Below are 12047 nucleotides of genomic sequence, written 5' to 3'. Positions count from 1 at the left end.
AGCAACGACGTGCGTAGGGTCGTAAGGGGGAAGGGCAGTAGTCAGACTTCTTTAGGGTTCGAGAGGGACGACAGGGAATTCGTCTTCATTCCAGCAATTAACTGCCGCAGGCACACCGGCCACACTGGAGTGGGTTCAGCTTGTCGGCAGAGTAAGTCGTCTTGCCGGGCCAACTAAGGAAGAACGGGGAGACACGTTCTTACTAGGGAACTCCCAGAACCCCATTATGCCCCTGGGGGCAGAGAGACTTAGAAGTAAGGAGCTGAAGACTGTCCCCTCACGCCCTGCTTGTACCGACTGCGTGCTTGCCGTCGCCGCCGTCATCTGTACAACAGGCGCCCCCGAACAGCAGAGTCGGCTGTACTAGCAGCAGACCGACAAGCAAACTAACTAATTCTAGGATAGTTTAGGGCCAGCGAAGCTCGCGAAGGTGTGGTACGTGTTCTGCTACCAAAGCAAACCGCGCACTATATAACGTAGGTTTCGGGCTAAGAAGTAACTTGTCTTGCCTTACATGTAAATGGTATATGGTGCAAGTCTAGGCCAAAGCGTAGATGCCTCGAAACCACTAAGACTGTGTGAGACATAATGCTATCCCGATTGGAGAGAGTGGGCGCCCGTCCATCGAAATTAACTTACACCTGAAGCGCGACGGGTTAAAGAAATCAGCTTTGTACCCCGTGCGTGAATAATTGATATCTACACTTAATGTTTAATGGGAATTGAATTCATTAATAGTCGTTCTTAGTATGAATTGTTATTAAGAAGTTGCGTTAGCGTGTTCAATGTACTTTGCGTATCTTTTTAAATAATAGGTTCTTTGAAAAATGTAAAAAGAAAGTTAAATTCGTTTCCCTCTGATAGGTTCAATTACCAATCTTCACAAAAGTCGATTGTACGAACATGTAAATATAAGTAAGTGTCGGTTCTGGGAAAATAGATTGTAAAGTAATTCTATCATATGATTACTTAATACCTCATGAGCAAATTGGAAAGGCTTCTATAAAAGCTAAAGTCGCGTATGTTCACAAAGCTATATTAAGTTGAATAGCAATATTAAGCTGAATAAGATTTTGCACATATAGAGCAACCAGACCTGCTTGGCTGGTTTAATACCTAAAAAGTATTTTTGTGACAAATCTTGTGCTGTCACCTTGCTTGTTTTTCACTAACGGAATTCAACGAGCTTGAGGGACTGTGGTTATTTAAAGAATATTTTAAATAAGACATGGCAATTGGCTAGACGCACAACTTTTGCCTCATACTGCAGCGCCACCTTTCCAACAATCCGCAATGAGATACATTGACCCAGAGCAGTTGTGTTCGAAGCTAGTCATCCTAGATCTACAGAAACGACTTAACGTGTTGACGTAACCAGATGGATGGAGCTAGTGCAAATTAGCGGACAGATCTCCTTAGCCCAAAAACGATGCTCATATCCGCTCGATCATTCATCAAAGTATTCGCAGAACTACGTACTAGCCGCTTTAAAATTCCTAATCGAGCCTGGCCTTCATTCAAAAACCAGGTTTGACAGAAGGGGTGCCGCTCGGCGCCTTATCAGATGTTCCAGAGCTTGTTAAGAGTTCTTCAAGCGAACAGTGAGTTTTCGACCCACGAGCGTTCCCGACACACTCCTGCCTGATCTCCGTCGCTGGCAGTGTATCGGTCGCGGGGTCTTTCCTTGCATATAGCTGTACCAGACCAGGCTTTCACGCAAGCAACTCGTCCACCACGGTACTGAAAGCGCAGTCGCGTCGGTAGAAACCATGGCAATAGCTGCAGCGGCTTCAGGAGTGGCAGCACCCCTAACTATCTTCCACGCCGATGCCTCTCACTCTTTCGAAAGAGTGGCAGGCAGAAAACTGAATGCCCCCTTACTGTTCTCCAGATGATTTCCATACCGTTCAGCCCGTGACGCACAGGGGTCCAGCTAGGCAAACTGTGTCGGCCACGGCGCCTAGCACGACGACCGAGGCCACATTAACGCAACTTACATACATAATAAATCTCCCCGGTCTCTTGCGCTCCAAGATACTCAGTTCTCTGATTCAATTAGTCAACTTATACATTTAGACCCTACTAGCACCGACTGGCTGGTTAGCTAGCGATCACGAGCTGCTACAGTAGCAGTATGGAAGCTAAGATGCAGTGTCGAACGGCGTAGCGTGGTAGCCGTAAACCTACGAACGGCGGATAGGACCAGCCAACCCGGTAAGCAAGAACACACAGGAAGCGAAATACAGAGAAAGAGAGAGAGAGAGAGAGAAATGGAGTGACTGCAAGAAAGAGACAGCATCACTTTGCACTGCTACGACGAACTACGGATCCCCATACGTTCGCCGTCTGACTGATGTTGGAACGGTAGACTTAGAGTGGCAGTTGGCAGCAGCTATGGGAGTGTCTATGTATTATATTTACGTCACTCGGCTATAGCTTCGCTACGACGAAAGTACCAGTGGCAGCTGTACTCTCCTAAAGTATTGGATAGAGAGTCGTCTGTCTGCGTATTGAAGGAGTGTCTGAAGGTATGTCTATGCGGGTATCGTATGCGTATTGGGAGAATTTCGATACGTTACGAGTTGAGCCTTGCAATTCTCTCAGGCCGCCTGGCGGCAAGCAAGCTTGCCTCACTCTCCATCAGGACTTAAGACCTCCGGACCGTGAATGAGTGCGAATTTCCGTCCGGCGAATCGACCAAGCCAACTGGTGTGCCACTGTGTCCCAATAGCGTAACAGCCAGCCTACGCTATTCGTTACGCTCCACCTTTCGAGGTTCTTCTAGTTCCTAGTGCCCGCTGCAACCCCCAGTCGTTTCGAAAGAAAGGTTAGCTACCCTGTCAGTCTGTCGATGGCTCGGAACTACCTCGGCCTTCAGCGATAGTGGCAATATCAATCACCCTGAGAGAAGCAAGTCGACGAAGACGCCTCGGATGACGACGACAACGACGCCTCATGACGAGAGTCTGCTCGTTTGGAAGCAGTGAAAGTGCAAGGCAGAACGCGATCTTCTATATATCCGAGAAACCCGGCTGAGAGGAAGCTCGAATTAATCAGAATGGCGAGAAATGACTGCGGCGGCCGTGGGAACGGCACAAGAGTCTGCGAGAAACAGCCAGAATGAGTGACGACATGCGGGAGATCGGAGCAGATTGAAGACAGCAGGAGACCTCCGCTAGCTCATATTATCATCTTCCACCAGCTCAAGCTGAATATAAGTGAGCTGCGAGCGAGCTGCCAAAGAACGAGAGGGGTCGAATTAATATGGAGCTCCTTGCCTAGTGGTCAATCAAGTTTCTTACAGGAAGTCAGAACAACCCCGATACAGCTGGTGCACACAGCATATCTATTGCCTGGAAGGGTTGCGCGCTATAGGGAAGAAGATTCGTTCGGGACACCGGTGATCAAGAAGGTTAATCAAAACAAAACGTATAGATATAGAGCGGAACTAGTAAAGAGAAAAATAATTATTCTGTATAGAGTCCATATATTATTCGAACGTGCACATGTACCACTCAAATGGGGTAGCTAAGTACGTAGTGTGTATATGTTTGTTTATGAGCCAAATAAGCAATGAAATAAGTGAAATGTTTGTCATTTCATTTTTGTATTTTTGTCAGATAGCCACAGCACACGCACCACAGCTTGTCTGAATATGGGAAATCACTGTTGCTAGTCTATAAGGTTTGATGGGCTCGAAGGGTAACATTCGTCTTAGTTCGTAATCAATTGAACAAAAAAAAAAAAAGAAAAAAAAGCTGAAAATTCTACATAGACCTCTTGATCGAAAGACTTTGTTACTCTCTATATTACAAAACGCTTGAACTTCCCCATGTAAGGATTATTGACCTATTAACCGTACTAATTAAATTACATTTTGCATTCTCTAATAAGCAGTTTTTCCTTTTGTTTAACTAAATCGAGTAGGAAACCGCCCAACTTGAAATTCATTAATGTATCGTATCAGAAACATCATTACAACATTTCTGCGTAGCCTGTGGGCCTTTTATAGGACACGATTTTCTCTTTCACGACCTCGTTTTTGGAGGCACGTTTAGGAAATATTGGTGCAAAGAAAAATTGTAACACATAATTATGTATCGGATAAAAGAAATGGAGCTGCACTTCAAACCGATTTCGCTTTATTATCCTAGCTACTTGTGCAGTTACACGTTTACAGAAGTCGATATTTCTATCATGAACCTGTTGAATACTGACCAACGGCATGTCTTATGTAGAAAGAGCATTTCTGCTCTTAGATTCTGGCTAGTCGATCTAAAACTACAACAGTGATCGCTTTATACAGTCCTATAGAATAGAACACGGTTGAGTCGTTTGTTTCTGTAGTTAAGAATTCAGGTATTCCAAAAAAGAGGAGACTGTATACAGCGCACTAATGATAGAGTAATACAAGGTACACAAAGCTATTTTGTCGTATATAGATATGTGCAGCAGGAGACCAAAAGATCATCCTTTAAATTCAATCTCGGTACATGTCTAACTTTATCTTCAGGAGAAACATAACTAAGATGCGTGACAATAATGATATACTAGGTAAATTAACTATACTCGTAAAAATGGTCCCAGGACAGCAGATAAGCTAAAAACTTTGTAACCACAAAATGCCGCTAGCCTATGATATTAAAGTACGTGTACGTTGCTCTACGGTTATCACGATTTTGCTGGGGACGCAGTCGTCCTAATTTCACAACACAGTACCCCATGTATGGAAGCCAATTAGCATAGGAATCTCTAGTGAGGAGGAACTTTGACTTTTCTCGCAAAAAGGTTTTCTCAGAAATTGATTCTCTGCCTTGTGGCTGACGAAGCAAGCTGTGCTGCCTACAACCGGCTGAACGCATCTTTCCTCGAAATATGATTCGTTAAAGCGTATTGCTAAGTATCAAACTGAATTAAGGAACGATCGCTCTGGGTTACGTCAGTCACTCTCTCAGCCAATGTTCGATTTGAAAGAATAGAACGGCATACGCCTCGTAAACATATCAAAGTATATAAATACAGACCAAGGGACTTACGCGGCATACCAGTGACAAAATGAGAAGGATCTTCTTAGGGAATCTATAATCAAAGGAAGCCCTCCGGGCCAGGAGCGGGCCACGATCGAATCCGCTGTTCTCAATGAATAGCTCTTACTATTGCTTGATGGACAGTGTCTGGGCAGTAGCAACTAAAACGACGACCATAGAGACTTCGACTAACGGAGCTTCGGCTGCTTGTGAAGTCGTCTTTGCCGCCTCGCTTTTCACCATCACCGTCTTCTGCTGCTGCTGCTGCTACTGGACAAACTGGAAACTTTTAATATCTAGGTACACACTGACCAGTAAGGGGAAGCCAATCCCTCTAACGCCAACACAACAGGAATAACAGCCGCCTCCTTTCCGGATCCCGAAGGACGCCATTCACTCATTTTCTTTCAGCTCATCGGTAAACCCCCTTGCTAATCTAGGCACTGCTGCCACTACATCTGGTTGTGGATTCTGAAATCTCCGATTCGACCAGTGGACGAAGTTGAACTGGTCTGATCGACCAGTGCCACTGTCGACCCGAAAACCTCGCTAGCTTTCTCCCACCTTCGAGCAGTTTTCAAGACGAAGGCAAACATTCAACTGTTTTATTGAGCTTGAATAGTAATCAGCAATGCCACTGCTATAGGTGCTGCCATTCTGATAGCGATGGATCTCTCCACTGCACACTCACGTTGAGTATTTCAATTATCTCCGACCGAAATACCTACCCGCCGTTGACCCCCCCCCCCCCCCGGGGTCATAGGAAAAGTTTTATTTTAAGCCTACTTTCCTCAGTGCGACGATCCTAACACTGGGCTACGAGTATTGTCGTCCAACGAACTAGAGAGAGTGGATACATCAATTATACATTAAGTATCAACACCAATATGGGCTGTGAATAAGGTGCTGGCAAAGTCAAAGCAAAAAAAAGGATCTCTTAGCCAAAAAAATGTGTAGTTAAGTGGTACGTCTCAACGTTCTCGTACAACCACTTAATCGAATGGTAAAAGTAGGCACTTCCGTGAGCAGTCAACTGTCTGGGGATATCATGGGCTCTCACTGGACGTGTGCTATCCGAACAGCTTCGTCCATTGTATTTAAAGTAACTGCCCGAGATGAAAGAGAATACTGATAGTCGAAGACTGTTCATTCGTAGTATGTTATTTCGGTGGAGCTTCATGTAATCGCATGGTGCTTATAAGCTTGTTTTTTCCCGCTAAACGTATATGACGACGATTTCATTGATACTCGTAAGCTGGAAAAGAAGCCATGTATAATACTGTTCATGTAGAACCTTGAAAGGGCTGAAACTCCCACGTGGGACATCTACGTGAACACACCGATGTTGAACTACCTTATATTTATATGCAAATATTTGCCTACATTTTCTAACAATGACCTGTCTGTATTTGACAGATATAATAATCTGCTTAGTAATATAGTAAATAATAATCTGCTACGTTCTTAGAATTATGGTTAAAATTTTAGCTGGCAGCATAACTGAATTAAAACACTAATATACCATATTCTTCCCTTAGACGAGGAACGATTTGGCTAGCGGCTGTGCGATCCAGTGTATAACTTGTATCTAATAGATTGCTAAAGTTTATTGACAAATCTACAAGTGCAGTAACCTGTCGAAAGTCAGATAGTAGCAAATTTCCAAATGCTATCTGGGCGCCATCGCATTAACCAAATCATCAAAGATTAATCTTTCGTGTTCTTCAAGTGTGCACCGTTTGCTTTTCTCTGAACCGCTTGTACATCTAGTTCTATGTATGAGAGCTCGTTATATTTGTTGTACCGTAACAGTAACGAACAGCGTTCTCGACTCTCAAACGAACGTAGAAAATATTCACTAACGGTCGTCGGCCAGGTGGCAATGCGTAACATATAAAGGATTCTGGATATCTGGTGCAAATACAGAAAAACCCGTGCTCGCCTCGGTCTAACTGCTTTCGTCAGCAGTAAACGCAACAGCGGCCTTCTCAAAAACGGCGTCGTCAGTCGCATAGCATAACGGCAGGCGATGAGTTGAAGGCGCTGCCTGTCGGCATGGGTGGCAGGGATGGTACGGTCAACGGCTTCGCTCGGACTTTCGCTTCTTCCTTGAGGGAAGCAATCCACGTTCTCGACAGCATTCGAACACGGTTGCAAAATTGCGCTTGCAAACCAAAGCAGAATTGTGATGGCCCGACCTATAGAGTGGCAATTCCTTTTTCCCCTGAGCCGCCGCCGCCGCCGCCGTCGCCGTCGCCGCCACGACGACGCTTCCAGCTCAGGTGCTTTACCGTTCTTCTCTTTTTCTGGGTTGGCTATAACCGCACAACTTCGAATAACCCGAGTGGCAAAAAAGCTGAAGAGCAAGCCATCCCTCGGCGTCCCCTACTTCTATTAAACCTCGCCGTTGCCCCACACCCCTTGGTCACTTCTGCCGTTCCGCTCGCTGCTGCCGGTTCTAAGCTGATGACTGGTCAGATGCCGAGTCAAACCAGCCACGCACAAACCGGGGCAAGGAACCTTAAACCGTGAGCGCAGAACATACACTTAGAGAAAGTTGAATTGGGTGGGGCGAGGAAATCAGGAAGCAAGCCGAAGTAGGCTCTCTTGGAGAAAAAACAGTTTCGCGTATTTTGAGGACTGGCGTTGCTAAGGTTGCTGTTGCTGGCTAAGTGTAAATTTGCCTTTGGGTAATTTCGTAGCCCCAAACACCGGGATCAGGGGGTTGAGGGTTCCTCGTCCTTATTCGATACAACACGACTGCTACCCCCGACTGAGCGTGCAGTACCTTCTACAACATCGCATATTCATTCAATGCTTCTGTCGTCGAAAGTAACGCTAATGATAACGAGCGGGACATTTTCTAAGCACAGAGTTGAAAGTAAATGTCATTAGATTAAACTTGTAATCGCGGAATGTGTGCGTGTGCTTTCCTGGCGAGGTTGCATTTTTGGACTTATAGAACGGCTTTCGATTGATACCTCTTCTGTGTTCAAAACGTTTTCATAAGCATCGGATATTAATTAACTAGTGAATTATGCCAGAAGCAGAGAAATGCTTAATTTATGCTTACGTCGGCAGCATGGAAGTTGAACGTGATAATTGCAAAGAGACCTTCAACATTCTGTACATAATATATAATACCATTACTTTTAGATATTTTATTGCTTTTACTAACGAAACCATCTGCTTCCTTTCCATATTCTCCCCTCAGTATCTGGTCGCGCTTTACCACACCTGTCAGTTGCCAATTCAGCTTACTTGAGACTCGGTCACCCATCTTATTTTTTTAGATTGATCGAAGTAGCATACGCGATGCATCTTTTTTTCAACCCTACACTTCAGCAGTTTGGTGTGTACACATATAATAAATATTCAACTTTTATCAACCAATCTTGTCTGAAACACGAATTGATTTGGATAAAAAAAAAATATTCAAAAACGTTTTTTTTTCCCTTCAGCAATTGTATTTTAGTCACTATTTACTTTACGTCAGCCCAGCCAGTCCGATTAGATGAGGTCACCACGGTAGGGCCAGGGCTTGTTAATTGCTGACAACTTGCAAACATAGCAAGAACAAGTCTGACCGTTTATCTCTGCGTTCTTGAGCCGCCGATCAAACGGATAGCGAACGCCAGAGGAGAAAAGATTGCATAGAACTCGAAACGAAGTCGTGTAAGAGAAAAAGAGGTATATATATATATGTACGGACGGCAAGACAGGGAAAGATAGAGGGAGGTAAAATGAAGATAGCAGATGACCTGTTCGAACACAATTGTTGCTAAGGGACAGCAAATCGCCAACGGCGATTCGGACGCGTGTCGACGACGTCCAGCTAGCGCTACAGTAGGACAGAGGGAGGATCCTGAAGATTACACGAGGTTCGTCCAGCAATTACTGGTTTAGAAGGCAGCACAGTCTGAAGATATAGTGGAATCGAATTGGGGAACCTTCAATGATAGGGCAAGAGGGCTTCACCAGATGAAAGTGTACGAAGTGTGCGATAAATAAGAAACGATTGTAGAACAGACTTTGCTCGTCAGTGACGCTAGCAGTGGCAGTGAAGGAACCGCCACTGTTAACACCTAGAGGAATACCGAAGACAGCCTCCAACAGGCCAATCGCCGTTTACATGGGCCTGTGCAAGCATAACATTCGCGCCTAGCTAGCTTTCGCTGTGAATGCGCATGAAAATGGCGATTTGTACTTACTATGCGCTATCCCTTAAGCAAACATTTGCTCTAGTAGTGGATAAACTTGCCTTTCTAGCCAGTGTCCATCCCTTCGACAAAGAGCAGCCGGACCTCTGTGCTACTGCTGCTGCTGCTGCTGCCCCGTCGGTGCTATTTGTTGGGATGAACGCACCTGAGGAGGTGGCGGCGGCGGCGGCACCGTTGTAGGGTATAGTGGCCACTGAAAAGCTTAACTTGGTGATGTTGTCGACGCCGAGGAATATACGAAAAAACGACAGTGCAGCGCGACAATGATAACGAACGCATCTACCTTCACATCTGCACCTATCTAGTCTCCGTTGAATATAACTAATACTCGTAATGAAAATAGACAATAGATACAGACGAACAAATTTGTTGAGCGGCATCAGTTTAATGAAAACTATTTACAGGGAAAAAAAGAAGTCTCTGGAACGGTAGCCAGTACGGTGCAATACAAGAAGTGGAAATTAAGTTCAACCTGTATTAGCGTTGTTTGTATTTCAAGAAGCAGACTCGTTCAAACAATCGATGGTTGAAAACAAGTAGTGAGTTACAAATAAACTTTAAATCGGACTCGTAGTAATTATCTCAGAGCTGATTCTAGGATCGTATCGCGTGTCTACCACTCCATACTATTTTCAGTCAAGCTTGAAGCATTATACCAGTACTAGTTAACAGTTGAAACGTTAACGAGTTTGCTTCAGGCGCGCAACACTTCAAAACAGACATAAAACCGCTCCTAGGTCTATAAACTACCCATATTGGCATTTGGTTTGCCGTGATCTTTTGTTGTTTGCGTTCTTCAGAGTAGTTTCTCCATGATGAATGAGTATGCAATTTAAATGTGTCCATTCGAAATAGTAAATTACCCCCTTGGACCCATTTTCGATAAGGTCATCTTGCGTCTCTGTAGATGAAATAAATAATAGGTGGTTTTTGCCATTCCACTTAGCTGTTGGACGCAATTGGTCACTTACACAGGCTTGTTTGAAGGCCACGTTACAGAGGCGTGTTCTCTGTGGTTCTGCACACTGTATCATCCAGTGGTCGTCTGGTCGTTACGTTAGTAGCACCGGCTATGGTCGCGACTAGGGTCACGTTGTATGGACCAGGTTTATTGGGTTGCGTACGGCAACGAACGTGGCCCAGCACCGCTTGGCTAGATACAGCGTTGTATTACGTTATGAAGCCGTTGAAATAATGGCAGTCTCTGTGCTAGTTCTTTAGTCGTAGTCGGCTTTCGAGCTTACTGCAACGATGATGACAACAGGCGAAGCACACGACTACAAAATGGCGATATGGTAATGTAATGCACTGGACGGCACCGTACCGCTTATATCGTCCATCAGAAGCAACAACAAACGAATTTTCGTTACCATAATTAATGTAAGAACGTTGTTTACCCGAACCGACGCTGATAAATCGACAGTTTATATCTGAGTAGAGCAGGTGTCCAGCAAACGTCAAACTGAATGAATCAACCGAGCCTTTGGAATCGCGGCTCGTATTCGCGAGTATTACCTAGGTAATTTACATAACAAGTGAAGGTGTCTCACACAAACTTCACAGCATTCGTTCTATAAATAAGTAGGCTGTTTTAAATAAAAAATAATGATTCATTCCTTTTTTTTTTCGTTATAGATTAGGACCTTGCATTTTTGTTAGCGAAAATGGTGCGGGTCTCTCTTATGAACAGTCTGCGAACAAAATTGTCTTAAACAAATTGGACTTGTTGAAAAATCGGGAAATTTAATCTTGTGCAAAATTTCCCATTCTGCTCCTATTGAGTAACAAACACGTTCTCGGCTGTATCTCTCTGGTGTAACTTAACCTCTCCGTGTTTCACGTTGTAGAGCGGTCAAGTTCATTCGACGCTGTGTCACTTGTCAACACTTTCCCTACCGACCTTTCCTCTGTCTATTTCCGCGATCGTCTTTACCTTTTGTCGTTGTGAGTTTCTGCCTGAATTGTCTAACTCTTTTAGCTGTGCCCTCTCCCTGTCTCGCTCGCACATATTCATGTTAACTCATCCCCTCCCTATCTCTCGCTCTCTATCTGTCTATCTCCCTAGCTAGCTATCTCTCTCCTTTGTACCTGACTGTTCTCTAGCCCCTCCCATTCCAGGAACTATTCACACTCCAATGATGAACGACACGCTATTCCGCGCAGAGAATACGCTGTGCTGGCGAAGCGTTGCTGGTACTGTTGTATACTAAGAGATTTAGCCGGCGTTCAATAGTGCGTCCCTCTGTCAGTGCGTTTCATTTATGTCGGCTTCGTGTGGCGCAGCTTAGCTCCCCGTTCGGCCTGTCCTGAAGTCGACGCGTCGTCGGCTGGCACGACAATTCGAGTGCGTCAGCGCAATCGGACCTCCTTCTGTGCAAATTATAAAGCGGTGTACGAAGATGATTCCGAGTCGCGTTACTTCTGCTGCTGCTGCTAGTACAGCTATACGTTTTCGTATTGGTGACGGTGTATCCTTTTGCTGCTCACGTAAGCATGCTTTTGACAGCCTCTGGTTCGAGGAATCTCCCCTTCGAGACAGACTGGCCCATTGGATAGAGTTATTCGGATAGTAGTAAACGCGGCAGTGACGAAGAATTTTTGCCCATATCGATTGTTTATCAGTGTAGCATCCTGCGGGTTCACAGAATGCAGACAATGGACCGATTTAGACCATGTAACCAGCACTTCGTACTAGTAGTACGCGATTTACTGCTTGATGTAACTTGCCAGAACTACCAGGGAACAACTGCGCTGAGTGCGGTAGGAAACAACCTGACGGCTACGCTTGTTGGCAGCTAAA

The sequence above is a fragment of the Varroa destructor genome, unplaced genomic scaffold (genome assembly GCF_002443255.2).
Source record: "Varroa destructor unplaced genomic scaffold, Vdes_3.0 BEIS01000005.1, whole genome shotgun sequence".
NCBI classification, from domain to species: domain Eukaryota; kingdom Metazoa; phylum Arthropoda; class Arachnida; order Mesostigmata; family Varroidae; genus Varroa; species Varroa destructor.
Note: the sequence above shows the minus strand (reverse complement) of the source record.